Raw genomic sequence first — 20,153 nt, 5'->3', positions numbered from 1 at the left:
TTTCACATGAGAGTAAACAAAGCAGATATCGGTGTTCTCACCTCCCCAACCTGCACCTTTTGTGTGTGGATGACCTTGTTAAGCTGGTGGCAGAAGAAGGGGTATGTCAGGTACTTGGCGCTGAACCCTGGGGAGTCAAACCTGCCATCCCCTGAAAGGTCGACCTCTGTGCTGTGGAGGCTGTGAAGCAGTCCAGCCTGCTGTGTCTCCCACACCTGAAAGAATTAGATTAATGTTTAGGGGTCAAGTAATTATTCCACGTATCTGAACAGAGGGACTGCCACTTACATTTTTTGCTGCTTGAAGAAGATATGCCCTCTGATAGTTCAAGAATGTTCTATCATAGGTCACCTGTATATTAATTAGGCGTAGCATCCTCAAGGCAGATGTGGGGTGGCAACCGCAGAACAGTATAGCCGCAGACAACAGTAGGTTGCCAACATACTTCCTCCCCACTTTTGCCCACTCCCCACTAGCCAGCCCCACACGTTTGTGTCCGTTACTACAGGTAACATCTAATGTACGGCTCGTGCCTGCCACAGTGGTCGCTGCTGTGCAGGGTTCACCACACCTGTGGAATGTTGAAAGCAGTTCCATCAGCGCAGATTCAAAAACGATGAACTTCCTTTCTTTGTAGCTTGGCTCATCGTGTGTTGCAGATTCGTCCCTGGAACAGATTACATTGAAGTATGATATGCAAGAAAGATAGCAGCTTCAGCTCGTTGGTGGAGAATCTTCATAACTGCTCAGTGCAACCAGGCAAGGACAGAAAAAAAGATGAGGCAAGAAGAGAAGTTAGTGCCTGTCCCTGTCGTCTTCTTTCCGTCCTTGTCTGATTGTACTAACTCATTATGACAATATACATGATATGTAACATTGCCACAGGTAATCTGTAAACTGAGCGCATGTAAATCAAGTTTAATAACTTGTGAAATGAGCTACTCATTATGCACCAAGTTACAGCGAACGCTGTCTTGTCACTAAGGAGTACAGGAGGCTTGTAAAAAACAATGACACTGCACACTACCTGTAGGCATTTTTCCTTTACATTTCCAATATTTTCACTCCTAGCACCTGATTACGTGTAACATAAAACATGCAGAGAATTTTGAACAGCATTCATGGCAATTAGAGCACAATCGATATCTTGAAGGCGGTATCGAATGTTAACAAAAAAATTGTATCTGTTCAGATATTAATTGATGTCTTGCAATTATGTAGGTGCCTTATGTAGGGCCTCCTCTGAAGCTCCCTAAATTTCAAATGATTTGCACTGTTGAATTTGATCTACAGATCGCCTGCTCTCAAAGACTAACCATAAGCTCAGTTATGTCCAGCTCTATCTTCATTGAGTGCCTCAGAGGTCTTATGTGCCTTGTATCTGTCGACTAGATGATCAAGGATTCTAACGTCCTTGATAACCATTGACCGAAGGGTTTGGAGATCTCTCATGTTCTGATCACCACCGACATCCTGGCGCAGTCGTTTGGCACAGTAAATGATCTCCTTGTAGTTTGCTGCTGCGACGATGCCAAGGTTCTTGCGATATCCATACCATTGGTTGTTACCGACTGTCTTATCTGCTGTGAGGAAGTTCGATAACTCACGGTGAAAATGTCCTGCAAGCAAGTCCCAGCGAAAGGTCGGATGCTCCATTATCTCCGTCTGGACCAGTGTTAATCCGGTAAGTCCCGAGAAACCAGCCTGGACAAATATTAGTTTCAGGCGAATATTATCGTCTGCAAGTAGCTGGCCCCAACTCGGCAAGAAGTATTCAGCACATTGGTCATCAAAGTAGGGCCCATACTTTGACCAAATGATGCGGATTTGGTAGGCAGTCACTGAGACAACCCAGCCCATGGTACCTAATTCTTGGGACACCTTTGCCAATTTCCGTTGGGTAATGTTCCCTTGCTGCGTATACGCCAGGAAGACCCCCAAATACGCGTTCATGAGTCTCGACCGTGCAGTTGGCGAGCGACATAAACATCGCCGTTAGGTGAATGGCATCCGACATGCCGGACTCTGGCATCTCTCCACATTTGTCACGTGGTAGTTAAAACCTATCTACAGGTATGAGCGATGAGCGATGATTGATTGACCAGGATATGAGAGAGGGGGATGACGATAGCAAGCGAGCATGGCAGTTAAAAGCTATCTACAAGTGTGACAATGAGATATTTACATGAGGAGTTCGGTGATAATGGATAAAAGCGGAGCAATGCTTATCATCTACATCTGACTAAGAAACCCACACGTGGTCAAAAATTCACTCTCTCTCACATCATCTTTTCCATAATCATCTCCGACACACTCACCATAGTTTTGGCGTTCTATGGCCTTTGTTGCCTTTGTGCCATTAAACACATAATCAATCAATCAATCAATCAATCAACATTTGTCACGTGTTGTCCAGGTTGCTCTGTTAGTCTTAGTTTGTAGCCACGTGTAACCATCGTCTACGAGATCTCTCAGCATGATTTTGATGCCAGTAAATACAGCAACGTTTGCTTGCGCGCTGTCCATGACAAAATCATCTGGCAGGCGAACTGCAAAAGCTTGGCCTATCATCATCCAGGGACTATGATCTTCTGCGACATCCTGTCCGAGGTTAGCAGCCTGGGCACAAAAGAAGAGCTCCTCTATATTGAGCTGTAGCTGGGCATTAAACGGTGCTACTGTAGCGCCTTTCATGGTAAATTTGATTGCACCTTTGTAGATGTCGTGAGAAGAGCGGATTTTCTCATCGTACAGCATCGGGCCGATTGGTATACCCAAGGCTGGCCTATGTTGTCTTGCCGATGCTGGTACATACACTGCATGCTGCTTGTGATCACCTAGAAATGCATATGCCACACCTTCTTTCCGCCTAGATTGGCGAGGGCTAGCCTGACGCCTGAAAGTCACAACAGGCACAGCCTCTGTTGTCGCAGCCGTGCGACGAGAGAACGCTTTGCTGCGAAGATTTTCAGCACTCATGGTCGTGGTGCAAAACAACCACGAACTACACAAAATCCCCCAAAATCAAATATAGAAATAATATAAAACAAATTGTTGGACAATGAGAGGGGGGAGGCAGATTGCATGGTATAGATACTGCCTTCAAGAGTCGACTTGACTGTAATCCTGCAGGTACATGTTACTTCCTCCTCTTGGAGGGGCGGTCAATCGCCTTACGTGCTGTCTTCTTCTTTCAGCTGTCCTTTTGAGTTGTATTGAGTTGAGGGTTTACGTCGAAATGTCCGGCCTCGTGTTCCGCGGTGACCGCGATGCGAGAAGCGTGCATCAGGCAAACATCCGTGGTAGTGTATTGGTCTGGGATGACGGCTATCTTCGTGCCGTTTGCGATGTGTTGTGCCTCCGGGCGAGAATATTTATGTGACCAGGAGTTCGACTGTTCCGTTTCTTACGGGCACAATTCCTCGTGCTATCCCAATTCCTCGTTCGAGGAGAAGCTGCGTGTTGCCTTCAGCCAACAAACTGCCAGTTGTGTGCTCTGTCGCACGTAGCGGTCACAAGGATTGACGACAAGGGAGGCAGGTTGACGTGCTTACTCATCACGGCGGTTACGTCCGTGTTTGCGCGCTTCTCCGGGGTTATTGGTGCCCACCACTTGTCTTCCGCAGTTTCCGGCGTTTTGAAAGATAACTCCATTTGTGAAGTGGATGACTGCTTCAATTTCGACTAGAAAGTCCATTCCGAGTATTACATCCCGTGGACAGTTCGGCAGAACGGCGAAGCTGATGACGTACTGGGTGTCACGCACTTGTATGACTGCAGTGCATCGGCCAGTCGGTGTTACGACATGTCCGCCAGCAGTCCTGATGTCAGGCTCGTCCCACTTCGTTTGCACCTTGCGAAGCTTCTTAGTGAGCGTACCACTTATAACGGAGTCGTCGGCTCCGGTATCGATTAACGCAATCATCTCATGGCCGTCGATTAGTATTTTCAGGTTATTGGTAATTTTTCGAGCGACGTGTTGGTGCTGCGTTCCTGCTCGTCGAGTTGGAGGAATTGTAACTTGTCGTCGGTCCGCACCTTCACCTCCCGGAGCTGCAGTCTTCAGTTTTCCCGGTTAGGGCTGTGCCACACAGGTCGTCTTGCCGCTCACGGTGAACGTGCTCTTCCTGGCGACCTGCTGCGGTGGGGGACGCTCGGGGACAGGTCGCGTGGTGAGCCAGCAGAAGCATTCTGCTGCCGTATATAGTCTTCAATTGCGGCTGGGCGACTACCGCGCTGAGGGCGGGGGCGTCGGGTGAAAATCCGGGAAGGCCAAGGCGTCGGTAGGGACATCGGCGATAGACGTGGTTGGCCTCTCCGCAGTGGTAGCAAGGCGGACTGAAGTCGGGAGTCCGCCAAACGTCCGTTTTGCGAAACGGCTGAGAGCGTGGCGAGACGCTCGGAGTAGGTTGGACAGGCCGAGGAGGGTCCAACGGTTTCCGAAGTACGGCGTACGAGTAGGTGGCACTTGTCTGAGAGGGCGGCGTAGGTTAGTCTAGGTGCTTCGGCGTCGCGGTTGGCGGTTGACGACGTCTGGATTGCCTATCTTTGATCATCGCGCCGATCGAAGATAAGGGTCTGGGGCCTTCTCTCGGCAGAGGAGAGCTCGTGCTTCTTCGCGTACCACCTCTCGAATCAGCTCTCTGAGAGATCCGACGTCGAGGCCAGTGGTCGTGGAGAAAGCCTCGTAGCCCTGGTGTCGTTGGTCGACGGTAGCGCGAGAGAGGTCCTCTCAATGCGGACGGCTTCGTCCAGAAAAGCGTTGGTTGTGGCGGGTGGGTTCCGGGACAGGGCGCGAAATATTTCTTCTTTTACGCCCCTCATGAGTCGCTGAATCTTCTTCTCCTCGGATGCTTTGAGGTCAGCTCGCCGGAATGAGCCGCAACACATCTTCGACGAAGCCAGTAATGCTTTCGTTTGGCAGCTGGATCCGTCTCTGGAGCAGATGTTCATCGCGTTCAGCTCGTTGTTGAAAAGCGAACGCCTCGCGGAGGTTGCTTTTGAAGACGTCCCAGGACGTGAGCGAAGTCTCCCGGTTCTCGAACCATGTCTTCGCGGTGCCTTCCAGGGAGAAAGAGACGTTGACGAGCTTCTGGTCGTCACTCCAGTTGTTGAACTTGGCGATCCGCTCGTAGTGGTCGACCCAATCGTCCACTTCGTCGTAATACTTCCCGCTGAATGTCTTCGGCGACCGTGCAGGGGCTATGGGGGTGGCAACAGGTTGCGCCACTTGGGTACTGGTCTCCGCAGTCATCTTCTTCTTGCGTTTAGCGGGCTCTGATGGACCGAATTCTGCAGGTAGGGCAAGCTGTCTTGTGCTTCGTCGCGGTTGGTCTCCCAGACCGTTGAACAAGGGATGCCCACCACCTCCACCAGAAATGTCACGAAGCGAAATGGGCCAGCGAGTCGTCGAATAAACAGCAAACGGTTTATTAAACTACTTGGTAGCAAAAGCACAAGAGTGATAGCTCTCTGAACACAACTGAGTCCAAAGAATGAATGCTCCAGCATGGAGCGCACAAGTATTTAAGCGTCGCGCCGAAAACTCTAGAACTGCACGTGCGTTTGCCAGAGAGCAGGCGATGCGTCTGGAATCTTCTTGCTTCTTCAGGACGCGCCGGGATGAGATGTACCGTTTTGTGCCTTCCCTGCAAGTTTCTCGAAGATGATTCGTGGCAATATTCTGCATGCCTCAAACGAAGCAGGGCGAAAACCCTACTCAATGACTACACGAATACCGACGCGTGAGTGATGTCAACGGCTGGGACGATTCATTTAGGCTTGCTAACGTCATATTTTATCTATCTGGGACCGCCAGAATTTGTCGTGGTCCTCTTAAGTCGTGGGACGAATTCCAGTCACAGCTCACTGCCCTTTTCGGTAATAGCCACGATCAGAAGAAGGAAGCTGAAACCATCATTTCCACTCGGGCACAGTTAGATAACGAGACATGTACAGACTGCATTGAGAATGTCCTCAAACTTTGCCGTACCGTAAAGCCCGATATGTCACCCAATAAAGGCACCAATCGAACTTTAGGTTTTCCGTGGTCCGCGGGTCGAGTTCGGGCGTCACTCCTGGCGTCCAACGACAACGTTCAATAAATTTGGAATCAGGATGATGATTTACTATACTCTTAAAAATGAACTTCACTGCATAGCATGATCGAACCCAACCATCAACACGAATGACAACGTTTAATAAATCAGGGGTGAGAGAACGACGTCGTTCAGGATGATGACTGGCTATACTCTTAAAAATGAACTTCACTACATAGCATGCTCGTACCCAACCATCGTCACAAATGACAACGTTTAATAAATCAGGGGTGACAGAACGACGTCGTTCAGGATAATGATTGACTATACTCGTAAAAATGAACTTCACTGCATAGGATGCTCGGACCCAACCATCAACACGAATGACAACGTTTAATAAATCAGGGGTGAGAGAACGACGTCGTTCAGGATGATGATTGACTATACTCTTAAAGGAACTGAAGGAAGTGAATTTCAACCCAGGGTTACTTTGATTTTATGAAAGCCTAGGAAGAGTACATCTCAGTTACGAAATATTTCTTTTTGAATCCTTTCTTTCTTTGAGTAATCGAATTTCAAAGATTACATTCGAGCGCAAAGCTCAGTACTCCCTCAGACACAACACTGGGTTGGCTTGTGTCGGCTACGGCTAGTCTCGCCTTTCTAATTCGCCTCCCGGTCTGTGGCGAAGGCGGAATGTTGCTTTGAGGCCCACGTCGTGTGATGTTGATTTTTCCAAACTTCAATGCCCTCGAGTTTGCGATAGTCCAGGAGTCATGCCTGCAAAACGTTTGTTCGTACGAGTGCACGCGGTAGACGCAGTATGACGCGACATCATCCACAGAATCGTTGACGTAGGATGAATTACCGTCATTGCAGTCACCCAGCCGCCGTGGCAAACACCCTTCATGTGTAATGAAAATGAGAACCTCGCAGCGGAAATATGGCATTCCTCTTTCGGTTCAGGTGCCCTTGTGGCACAGGCGTGCCGATGCGACGGCAGAAGAATGCCTTTGTTGCCGCGAAATGAGACATTATTGAAGCAGCGCAGCGGTTGCATTTCAAGAAATATGTACTTTAAAATACTGTGGCTGAGGACTGAGTTGCTCCAGGTATCCTACTGCTACGTGAGAGAAAGAGGAAGAGCTAAGTGAACAAGTGAGTTCCTCCATGTGTGCCTTCGGTTTGTTATTAGTAAAGTTACATATTATAATTTTACGCTGTCCATAGTACATGCAGGAAGCTTTGGTACGTTGCTTGCCTACCAGGTGGCTCTGGGGATCATTAGGAAAGCTGAAAGCACTGCAAAAAGACCTCGAAGCATGTGCTGTACATGCCATAAGGAAAAACTTTCCTTCTGAAGCGCACAAAGGTTTTTGCCTTTTTGACGTGTGATGCAGTAGATGCTCTCTGACCATGTGCATGTTTACTCGGTTTCACGGAGATGAAGTTCTCACTTCTTCTTTCAGGTGCTTCTACGCTGCATTGAATGCCTCCCATCTTGACAGCAGTAGACTGGATGGTTTGAACACTGCTTGATCACAACAGTATACCTTTCATGAACAATAGAGGTCTGCCATATACCCTTCTGAAATAACCAGACAGCCATTACACAGTAAAATACATTCTACAGACATCAAAGCTTGCAATGTTGCTTTATTGATCACTGTATTTATGAATGAGCATACAAGTGATAGCAGTAAACAAGCAAACAATGAAGGACAACATCCCCATACTGTGTTCATATCAATTTGCAAGTGCTACTTCGCACCAACCAGTAACGCAATGTATATATGTTTTTTTTATTCTGTTCAGTGCACAGGTGTTTGCCACAAACACGTTCCAGTCCATAAGCTCTAAGAGAACCTAGGCTATCACCTTGCCTATAATCGATTTATATATCGATATAGATATATATTGATACAGCTGCGATCATATCAAGGCTCAATTTTTATGTTCCACATTGCAGCACTAGAACCGGTAACTGTGGTAATAGTTACGAGAAATCACCTTCTTTCAGGCTTCAGATTGTATATAACTCCCATTCCGGGTTTTTTTATCTGTTCAGTAGTGACTTATTTGGCGTCATACGCCAACTTCGATGCCTCCTTCATGATGGGTCCAAAGCAAGGCCAGTGGTTGCCTTGCCATCTACATGGTTTTGTCTTTGTCGTAGTATTTGGTTTTGTTTTATTTTATGTAATTATGGTGTTTTGATTCATTTCTTTGTATTGACCGTTTGTATGGTGCACCATTAGGGAGGCCCTCTCGCCGTTCATGGCCACCAGAAAAATAGAAATAAATACATACATAAATACGCGTTCATGACTTTATCAGTATAAGAAGGCCTTAGGTGGGGTCGTGTCAATGGCATCAACAGAGGCTTCTCTTCAGAGGCATCCCTGTCATTGACAAAAATTTCAGACCTTTTCTGTGTCTGTGCACATCCATCTTTGCAACACTTTCTCAATTTCTTATTATAAATTTCCCATGTTTGCCCTCATACCAGTCCAATTGCAGCCATTGGTGTGGGCTCAGGCCATTTGCAGACCGCTACTATTTCACTGTAGCTCACATCTTTGGAAGTTGTTGGTGTTTCACTCAGGAGGTGATCTACAGCCACTGCGAAGATAAGGAACGGTCATGGCTAAGTGTCTTCCCTATGCTCTTTCTATCAAAACATGTTCCCTCATGGCTGTTGAAAGCGTGCCAGGTCAAACCCAGACACATTATCTCGAAGCTTGTATACATTGTTTCCTGAATGACAGCTGATTTGTATACGTAAGCTCATACTTCTCCACATGCTAAGTAGAAGCTCTGCATTTCCCTCAGAATTGGAACTACACCTGTAAAAGTGGTTACAAGTACGCTGCATCTACGGGTTTAGCTCAGCAAGTGCACGGAACTTGACCGCAGATTCAAGCTCCTTCTTAAACCTCTGTTACAAGATCCTCTTGTGGAGTACATGGCCCCTAAGCATTCCCGAGCATGCCATTTGCATATTGCAATTGTATAAGCTTGTTATTTTTACCTTTTACTACGTGTACCTTTTACGTCATTGTTGCAGATAGAATTATTGTAACAGAAAATTCAACTAGGCAAAGCCTGTGTGCCTTGTTTTGTATTATTTTTTCGTGCCCTCAATACTTTCTAACAATAATTTGGATTTCCTCCTCACTACCTTCTAGTAGTAAGTACTGGACTCTCATAGTGCACAACGCTCAACTGTCCTGAACACTATTTAATTAGAATTAGAGCTAATTGGGACCCCCACATTAATCAGCACCCTCCAGGCAGTCACCACACTAATTGGGGATCGTCTAAGTCGTGTCCAGACCAGCTGAGCGTTGTGCACTACGAGAGCCCATACAAAAGAAAAAAATCGATAGAGATAGAGTGGAGAGAAGGAGTTTAGTTGAAGATCAACGACGCCATCTTGAAGAAAGAGGTCCGGAACGGCCGCTGACCGCCGCTGGGCGAGGGAACACAGAGGCAGGTTGCAAAGCATCGCAGCTATGACCACCAGTTCCGGACATCCTGTGACGTCAGCTGTGATGTCATCATGGCACACACTCCGTCTCCGACACACTCAGCATAGTTTTGGCGCTCTATGGCCTTTGTTGCCTTTGTGCCATTAAACACATAATCAATCAATCAATCATCATGGCACGTCTGGGCAAGTGAGGACAGCTCTGGACATGCAAGGAGAAAAACACTCGTAATACAGAGGCTGGCAAAGCAAGAGTAAATATGCAAACCATCAATAGCTAACAAGAAAATAGAATTAGTTACACAACAAATAATCCCACTACAACAGGAGCGCAGAACGATGCGACTGCTCTATCCAACAGCCAGGCAGAGGACTGACTTGTAATGTTTTTTTCACCTGTATAAAGCGCCGCAGCTGCACCTCCTAACGGTTACTTTCTCAACTAATCTCACAACAAAATTATTAAGAATCACACCAGCGCTACTCCCATTCCCAAGGCAGAAGAAGATAGAAAATGGCGGGGATGCCCGGACAACAGCAACCAGCACCCGACGTGCACTTGCACAAAAATTGCAAACAAATCGGGAAGAAAGTTGGTGAAAGCATTAGTTACACAACAAATCAGCTCACCACAGCAGGAGCGCAAACCGATGCGACTGCTCTCCGCGACAGCCAGCGAGAAACTGACTGGGACGCCGCTCCGCGGCCACTACGCATCCGCGCTCCTAGCGCCCTCGGGGGCGACCACCTCCGAGAGGCTAAGAAAGAAGAGCATTCCTGTGCCCCCTGCTGGCCGTTCTCATTGGTCGTGACGTCATCCTATTGGCTCAGGGCTACACTGTTTTTTTTTCACACAGTCGACACAACTGGACAAGGCCAATCTACAATGACGTCATCATGCACCTGCGTGGCTCAAGGACGCGTGCGCTCTAGACAACGGACCTATTATTTATTGAATCACTATCCCAAGATTTTTTCCTTTATACATCTATAACGATTGAATAGGAAACTATTGCAGAAGAGCACCATGCATGAAAGCTGATCGTAGGAATTCTAAAGTCTTACTATATGAGACTTGCAAAAGAACAAAATATCCTAACACGTAACTCCATCGACGGCTAATAAGAGGACTGGGCACTGAACAAATCAACACAGAGTACGGGTAACAAGGAGCGCAGAACTCAAGGCAGCACTATCGTGAAGACAACAATGTTCCTTGTCAAAAAATAAAAAATACAAAGCGTCAACAAAGGAAAGCATGCATATCGGGGCATGTCAGAAGACGTCAGGACAAATTGCACGACTGCTGGGCAAGAGGAAAACAAACACGTGAACAGAGTGAAAAGACACTCACCATCATTTTTCACGTTCACAGCATTCCCCCATTGACAATCCGCTCGTCACAAAATTCACCTGCATCGTCGAACACCATTCACCAGTGACGAACCACACATCCGCACCCCATCAGAGGCAGACAGAACCCCAGCGAAACTAAGCTCTTCCACTGACGGCCAACGCAATTGGTAGGAGCAGAATTGACGTGTCCAGACCCGCCAGTGTCCACGAGAGAAAAGAATCCTTGTGCCCCCTGCAGGCCGTTCTCATTGGTCATGACGTCACCCTATTATCTCACAGCTACACTGTTTTTTTTCACTAATGCTCCTCTAGACAAGGTCAACCTGAAACAATAGTGTTGCGGTATGACGTCATCATGCAGGTGCGTGGCTCAAGGAGGCTTACGCTGTAGACAGGGGACCTGTTATTTATTGAATCAACTATCCCTAGATTATTTGCTTTGTTCTACTATAATGATTGCATAGGGAACTATTGCAGAAAAACACCATAGACAAGAGGAGATTGTCGCATTTCATTCCCAAAGTGTTACTCTACAGGAAAAAAAATGGTTCAGCAAGGCTTGTCCATCCCAGCCAAGAGCCATGCACCTAACTGAATAATGACGCTTTGTTCCTCCTGAATAAAGTCACACACCTGTTCCTCTCGCGCTTACTCTCTGAACTAAATGAATCGCAAAATTATTAAGAATAGCTCTACTTCCATTCAAGGCAGCACTGTCGTCATCGTCAAGAATATTCTTTGTACAAAAAGAAAAAACTACATGTAGAAGGAAAGCATGTCAGAACAGGCCCAGGCATGTCAGCGCATGTTTGTCAGACAACAAGGGGGGAAAAAGCACACGCACTCCTCTTATTCAAAAACAGTGCTCATTATAAATCTGTCCAGGGCAATACACACCATTTTTCTATTGCTACACTTTTTTCCAGTAACGGTCAATACATTGCTACAGACTGCGTGACGTCATCACATCCTGTCTGAAGAAAAAGACAGCGGCAAAGGCTCCTATTATTTATTGAATCGCAAGATTATTTCCTTTGTCCTACTCTTAATGACATTCATTCTCTCATTAAAATTCAACAAAAAAGCACCCTGCATATTAAGGATTTTCACCCCAAAGGCTCATCATGGTCATTAGAATTACAGTAAACTACCACTGCTCTTTTAAAATAATAAGTGAAACCACTCAACATCACTTCCAGGCTTATGTAATACATGGCCCTTTCTATGCTCACACATTCGTTGTCTGAGGCTACACCTGCGAGCAAAAAGGCGCAAAAGCCGGGTGGGCAAAGTTCCATTCGCGCATTGCGTGCAAAAAGGCGCGAAAGCCGGGAGCAGAATTCCATTCGCGCACGCCAAAGCACAAGACACAGAACGCCTTTACGGGAACATGATGGCACTCCTACCACATTAATGATTTTCTACCTTGCATTGCAGTTTAGAAAAACTACTACAAAACTATAATTTTAGGAGCCCATTAAAATTCTACTTTCTATGGAATCTATAATTGCCCTATTACTTGGATCGCTATTAATGAAGCGCTCCAATTTTTTCTCTCTTCCCATTTCAGCCTTGTCATGCAGTGAAGCAGACTCACATCCAAAGTAATTAATTTACACTGAGGGTGCCGTGCTTCAGGATTCCTATCCTGCGCTCAGATGCAAGCATTTGTTCACGGATACCTCTAACAGCTGACTTCCTCAACATACCGAGCTCCTAACCACATCTAAGAAACAATCAGAGAAACCCTCTTCTCAGCTGTACCATGCGACTTTCTTCTGCGTAAAATCGGTGATTTGAGGAAGAGAGCAGTGAAAAATTGCGCGCACTTGTGCTTGACTCACAAAACCTGAAGCATATGCTAATAAACTAAGAAAAAGACACTCATGTCTGGTATCTGATAGTGCCACATACACAGACGCATTGCCCTTGCGTAAAGAAAGCACAGGACAGGGATACACAATTTCCCCTTAGGTGAGCAGGGAAAAGGCTTACGACCACAGGTCACCACACACCGCCATGCGGCTAGCACAACATGACACCAACGAGATACTAGCAGCGGGAAGAACTGCAACACTGCTAAACAAGTCCAGACATGCCATGATGATGTCACAAATCAGGAAAAAGTACACGCATGCACGCACGCACAGAGGACAACGCATTAAACACACGGAGCGCTCAGGAATAACCGTAGCGTTACCGCACATCGCTACGAAGGGTAAAAATTGCAACACTACTGAACAAGTCCAGACATGCGACATCGCATACAAAACACTGCTCATCGGGGGAAAGGCCTAAGCCTGCGGCGGATCATCATCATCATAGAGCGTACACAACTTCATTTTTCTATTTCACGTAAACTAAACGCGGTCTGCTTGGAAAACGACGTACAAATTTTCTTAGGGAGCAGAGCAATATAGAAATTTCTACTCCGTGCTCAGACACCAGCATTTCTGCTCAAAAACCTGCAAAATTAACCACTGCTTACTTCGTCAAGATACCGAACACCCAACTGATAGAACACTATTCAGCTTTTACGCAGGAGGCTTCCTTCTACATACAAGTAGAGAAAATAAGAAAAGAGCAGCGAAAAATTACACGCACTTTTGCTCGCATAGCTATAAGAGAGAAAAAAATAAATAAATAAAATAACGAGGCACACGCTAATAAACTGGGACAAAGACGCCCATTTCTGCTATCAGATAATTATTGCATAATGCCAAATACTCATTTGCATTGTCCCTGCGTGAAGAAAGCACAGGACAGGGATACACAATTTATCTTAAGCGAGCAGGGAAAGTCACTTCTACTCAAACAGTTTAATACCATAAAGTCTGAATTTTTGAAAAGAAAATAGAGCTTGAACAGCGCTACGAAGGTGACAGACACATACTAACAAACAAACAAACAAACAAACACTTCTATTCATTTCTATTGATAAAGGCGTAAACCACACTACAAGAACAAAGCACGCTGCTTCAGGAAAGCCTATCAAATGCATCGCAACAGGACCGGCTCTCATAAAATAGCCTGCCCAAAACGAAGACTTCACCAGGTTCGCGAGGTAATTCCATTTAAAACGCTCTCGGTCTATCCTACAGATAGCAATGCAAGCGCTGCTGCCCTTATTTTTTAAACCACTATTTTACGCAATAGTACATAAATGTAAAAGTGGGGTTGTTTGTTTGGTTTTGTTGGGTGTTCGATATCTTGACGAAGTAAGCAGTGGTTAATTTTGCAGGTTTTTGAGCAGAAATGTTGGTATCTGAGCACGGAGTAGAAATTTCTATATTGCTCTGCTCCCTAAGAAAATTTGTGCGTCGTTTTCCAAGCAGACCGCGTTTAGTTTACGTGAAATAGAAAAATGAAGTTGTGTACGCTCTATGATGATGATGATCCGCCGCAGGCTTAGGCCTTTTCCCCGATGAGCAGTGTTTTGTATGCGATGTCGCATGTCTGGACTTGTTCAGTAGTGTTGCAATTTTTACCCTTCGCTAATATCTTGTTGCTGTCGTCTTGTGTTAGACGTTGAGCTTCGTAGCGATGTGCGGTAACGCTACGGTTATTCCTGAGCGCTCCGTGTGTTTAATGCGTTGTCCTCTGTGCGTGCGTGCATGCGTGTACTTTTTCCTGATTTGTGAAGTCATCATGGCATGTCTGGACTTGTTTAGCAGTGTTGCAGTTCTTCCCGCTGCTAGTATCTCGTTGGTGTCATGCTGTGCTAGCCGCATGGCGGTGTGTGGTGACCTGTGGTCGTAAGCCTTTTCCCTGCTCACCTAAGGGGAAATTGTGTATCCCTGTCCTGTGCTTTCTTTACGCAAGGGCAATGCGTCTGTGTATGTGGCACTATCAGATACCAGACATGAGTGTCTTTTTCTTAGTTTATTAGCATATGCTTCAGGTTTTGTGAGTCAAGCACAAGTGCGCGCAATTTTTCGCTGCTCTCTTCCTCAAATCACCGATTTTACGCAGAAGAAAGTCGCATGGTACAGCTGAGAAGAGGGTTTCTCTGATTGTTTGTTAGATGTTGTTAGGAGCTCGGTATGTTGAGGAAGTCAGCTGTTAAAGGTATCCGTGAACAAATGCTTGCATCTGAGCGCAGGATAGGAATCCTGAAGCACGGCACCCTCAGTGTAAATTAATTACTTTGGATGTGAGTCTGCTTCACTGCATGACAAGGCTGAAATGAGAAGAGAGAAAAAATTGGACCGCTTCATTAATAGCGATCCAAGTAATAGGGCAATTATAGATTCCATAGAAAGTAGAATTTTAATGGGCTCCTAAAATTATAGTTTTGTAGTAATTTTTCTAAACTGCAATGCAAGGTAGAAAATCATTAATATGGTAGGAGTGCCATCATGTTCCCGTAAAGGCGTTCTGTGGCTTGTGCTTTGGCGTGCGCGAATGGAACTCTGCTCCCGGCTTTCGCGCCTTTTTGCACGCAATGCGCGAATGGAACTTTGCCCACCCGGCTTTTGCGCCTTTTTGCTCGCAGGTGTAGCCTCAGACAACGAATGTGTGAGCATAGAAAGGGCCATGTATTACATAAGCCTGGAAGTGATGTTGAGTGGTTTCACTTATTATTTTAAAAGAGCAGTGGTAGTTTACTGTAATTCTAATGACCATGATGAGCCTTTGGGGTGAAAATCCTTAATATGCAGGGTGCTTTTTTGTTGAATTTTAATGAGAGAATGAATGTCATTAAGAGTAGGACAAAGGAAATAATCTTGCGATTCAATAAATAATAGTCATCTTTCCCATAATCATCTCCGACACGCTCACCATGGTTTTGGCGCTCTATGGCCTTTGTTGCCTTTGTGCCATTAAACACATCAATCAATCAATAAATAATAGGAGTCTTTGCCGCTGTCTTTTTCTTCAGACAGGATGTGATGACGTCACGCAGTCTGTAGCAATGCATTGATCGTTACTGGAAAAAAGTGTAGCAATAGAAAAATGGTGTGTATTGCCCTGGACGGATTTATAATGAGCACTGTTTTTGAATAAGAGGAGTGCGTGTGCTTTTTCCCCCCTTGTTGTCTGACAAACATGCGCTGACATGCCTGGGCCTGTTCTGACATGCTTTCCTTCTACATGTAGTTTTTTCTTTTTGTACAAAGAATATTCTTGACGATGACGATAGTGCTGCCTTGAATGGAAGTAGAGCTATTCTTAATAATTTTGCGATTCATTTAGTTCAGAGAGTAAGCGCGAGAGGAACAGGGGTGTGACTTTATTCAGGAGGAACAAAGCGTCATTATTCAGTTAGGTGCATGGCTCTTGGCTGGGATGGACATGTCTTGCTGAACCATTTTTTTCCTGTAGAGTAACACTTTGGGAATGAAATGCGACAATCTCCTCTTGTCTGTGGTGTTTTTCTGCAATAGTTCCCTATGCAATCATTATAGTAGAATAAAGAAAATAATCTAGGGATAGTGATTCAATAAATAACAGGTCCCCTGTCTACAGCGTAAGCATCCTTGAGCCACGCACCTGCATGATGACGTCATACCGCAACACTATTGTTTCAGGTTGACCTTGTCTAGAGGAGCATTAGTGGAAAAAAACAGTGTAGCTGTGAGATAATAGGGTGACGTCACGACCAATGAGAACGGCCTGCAGGGGGCACAAGGATTCTTTTCTCTCGTGGACACTGGCGGGTCTGGACACGTAAATTCTGCTCCTAGCAATTGCGTTGGCCGTCAGTGGAAGAGCTTAGTTTCGCTGGGGTTCTGTCTGCCTCTGATGGGGTGCGGATGTGTGGTTCGTCACTGGTGAATGGTGTTCGACGATGCAGGTGGATTTTGTGATGAGCGGATTGTCAATGGTGGAATGCTGTGAACGTGAAAAATGATGGTGAGTGTCTTTTCACTCTGTTCACGTGTTTGTTTTCCTCTGTTGCCCAGCAGTCGTGCAATTTGTCCTGATGTCTTCTGACATGCCCCGATATGCATGCTTTCCTTTGTTGACGCTTTGTATTTTTTATTTTTTGACAAGGAACATTGTTGTCTTTACGATAGTGCTGCCTTGAGTTCTGCGCTCCTTGTTACCCGTACTCTGTGTTGATTTGTTGAGTGCCCAGTCCTCTTATTAGCTGTCGATGGAGTTACTTGTTAGGATATTTTGTTCTTTTGCAAGTCTCATATGGTAAGACTTTAGAATTTAGAATTTTTACTTCATTTTTAATTAATTTTTTAGAATTTAGAATTCCTACGATCAGCTTTCATGCATGGTGCTCTTCTGCAATAGTTTCCTATTCAATCGTTATAGATGTATAAAGGAAATAATCTTGGTATAGTGATTCAATAAATAATAGGTGCGCTGTCTAGAGCGCACGCGTCCTTGAGCCACGCAGGTGCATGATGACGTCATTGTAGATTGACCTTGTCCAGTTGTGTCGACTGTGTGAAAAAAAAACAGTGTAGCCCTGAGCCAATAGGATGACGTCCCGACCAATGAGAACGGCCAGCAGGGGGCGCAGGAATGCTCTTCTTTCTTAGCCTCTCGGAGGTGGTCGCCCCCGAGGGTGCTAGGAGCGCGCATGCGTAGCGGCCGCGGAGCGGCGTCCCAGTCAGTTTCTCGCTGGCTGTCGCGGAGAGCAGTCACATCGGTCTGCGCTCCTGCTGTGGTGAGCTGATTTGTTGTGTAACTAATGCTTTCACCAACTTTCTTCCCGATTTGTTTGCAATTTTTGTGCAAGTGCACGTCGGGTGCTGGTTGCTGTTGTCCGGGCATCCCCGCCATTTTCTATCTTCTTCTGCCTTGGGAATGGGAGTAGCGCTGGTGTGATTCTTAATAATTTTGTTGTGAGATTAGTTGAGAAAGTAACCGCTAGGAGATGCAGCTGCGGCGCTTTATACAGGAGAAAAAAACCATTACGAGTCAGTCCTCTGCCTGGCTGTTGGATAGAGCAGTTGCATCGTTCTGCGCTCCTGTTGTAGTGGGATCATTTGTTGTGTAACTAATTCTATTTTCTTGTTAGCTATTGATGGTTTGCATATTTACTCTTGCTTTGCCAGCCTCTGTATTACGAGTGTTTTTCTCCTTGCATGTCCAGAGCTGTCCTAACTTGCCCAGACATGCCATGATGACATCACAGCTGACGTCACAGGATGTCCGGAACTGGTGGTCATAGCTGCGATGCTTTGCAACCTGCCTCTGTGTTCCCTCGCCCAGCGACGGTCAGCGGCCGTTCCGGACCACTTTCTTCAAGATGGCGTCGTTGATCTTCAACTAAACTCCTTCTCTCCACTCTATCTCTATCGATTTTTTTCTTTTGTATGGGCTCTCGTAGTGCACAACGCTCAGCTGGTCGGGACACGACTTAGACGATCCCCAATTAGTGTGGTGACTGTCTGGAGGGTGCTGATTAATGTGGGGGTCCCAATTAGCTCTAATTGCTAATTAAATCGTGTTCAGGACAGTTGAGCGTTGTGCACTATGAGAGTCCAGTACTTACTACTACTTCTTTGTTCCCTTTCTCTAATGTACATCAGTATAAATATATGTACCATGTATGTCTGTATCATGCCTAATGAAGGACAGACTCTATTCGAAAGCTTGTGTTTCAGTGAGATTATTTGGATGTTTGAGTCTCTCATGACCGTGAGTTCTGATAATCCTACCTGTGTCGGTAAAGGGAGCCAGCAACCTTTCTAGTAGGTGTTGTAGGTGACGTCTGTTGAGGTGACTTTAATATTAATCAGCTCGAGTAACCACGGAACCTGGTCAGCAGCAAATACTACAAGGTGTCATTTGAATCTGTGAAAACATAAGGCGCTATGAATTCACTCCATGGCTGCACTGGTCCCGTTGAAAAGAATTGTGCAGGACTGCAGGACGTTCCCTGCAGCCATCTTGTTCACTTCTGGCCGAAGTTTCCAAGATAAATTGTGTCCACTTGGGCACTCGGCTTTTGTGGTGAGAAGCGTGATGCGAACATCTGTGGCCACTTTGTGAGATGCACCGGAAGTTCTGAATATGATGCACATTTGATGTACTACTTCTGGTCTGGTGAAGCAGAGGGCACAACACTGCAAAGTAGAAGAGCTTTTGGTATCTGCAATCTTGTATCAGAACGCCATTCAAAACTGTTGTCTTCAGATTTCCAGAATTACTCAGCAGCTGGTTCCACCAGTGGTGCAGATATTGTCATATCATGCTCCTGCAAGGCATGCAGAAGTTAAAATGTTAAACAAGACAAGAGCCTGACCCACCTGTGAGCATGAGCATGGACAATAGGTGCTGAATTCATCACTGGATAATTGTGCCATTAAAACCATAATCTCTCTCTCTCATCACTGGATAAAGGTTGAGAGGTGTTGACGGTAAATCATCCATTGACACGCTTTTACTTCTGAGTTTCACATTCTTGTCGGTCACGATAGAAGCCTGTGTCGCTGATATGAATGAAGAATGCGGTCAGTGTCTATAGCACAATTTGACACTTATATTCTCCTGCGAGAGCTCAGGGCTCCCCAGGGGAAGGGGGATATTTTGTTTGGTACATTACGCAGCGTAGGCATCACAAAAATCGATTTGAATTTCAAGTGAACCACATATATGTATCGTTCCTGTGTATCTGTAAATACATACCTCGTCAGCACTGGTGTTCGCATCGTCAGACGTCACACGTTGAAACACTGGTGTCGGGACTGCCGTTCGTGTGAGAAGTTTTCGACCGTCCGCTGCTACCATTTCGTACAACTCGTCAGAGACATGGGTTGAGCAAATACGGCGTGGCTCACGAATGTCTTGACCAAGCGCTTGCAACAACTTTCGTTTCCGTGCATTTTCCGTTGGAATCTTGTGGTACACAACGTCCCTTGTCGAAAGAGCACACTTGGTGTATCCCCGAACATTACAGTAGATACCTGGCATACCTGGCATAGCTGTCAGGTGAAGCTTTGTTCAATTTCGGCAGGAAATGAACTGTAGCACCATCGTCACCACGATCATCTTCACCTGGCGCGAGCTGCAGAGCCTTCCACCAGATCATGTCATTAAATCGCTTCTCGTTAGCTCTTAACCATGAAGGTTGTCTTGTCTCCTTCATATTGGTGACCCGGACGTGATCTGACCGAGCGGCAACCATGACCGCTCCGCAGCCCAACCCTACAGGACTTCTCGGGCAGGAATCTCTTCCACCGGCAACACCATCGCCAGGCCTTAACGCTGTTTCCATCAAGATTCCCCCGTTCTGGCCCGCCGACCCCATTCTTTGGTTCGCTAACATTGAGGCGCAATTCATACTCCATTTCTGCGGTATC

The sequence above is a fragment of the Ornithodoros turicata genome, unplaced genomic scaffold (genome assembly GCF_037126465.1).
Source record: "Ornithodoros turicata isolate Travis unplaced genomic scaffold, ASM3712646v1 Chromosome48, whole genome shotgun sequence".
Lineage (NCBI taxonomy): Eukaryota > Metazoa > Arthropoda > Arachnida > Ixodida > Argasidae > Ornithodoros > Ornithodoros turicata.
This window is presented reverse-complemented; position numbering follows the sequence as displayed.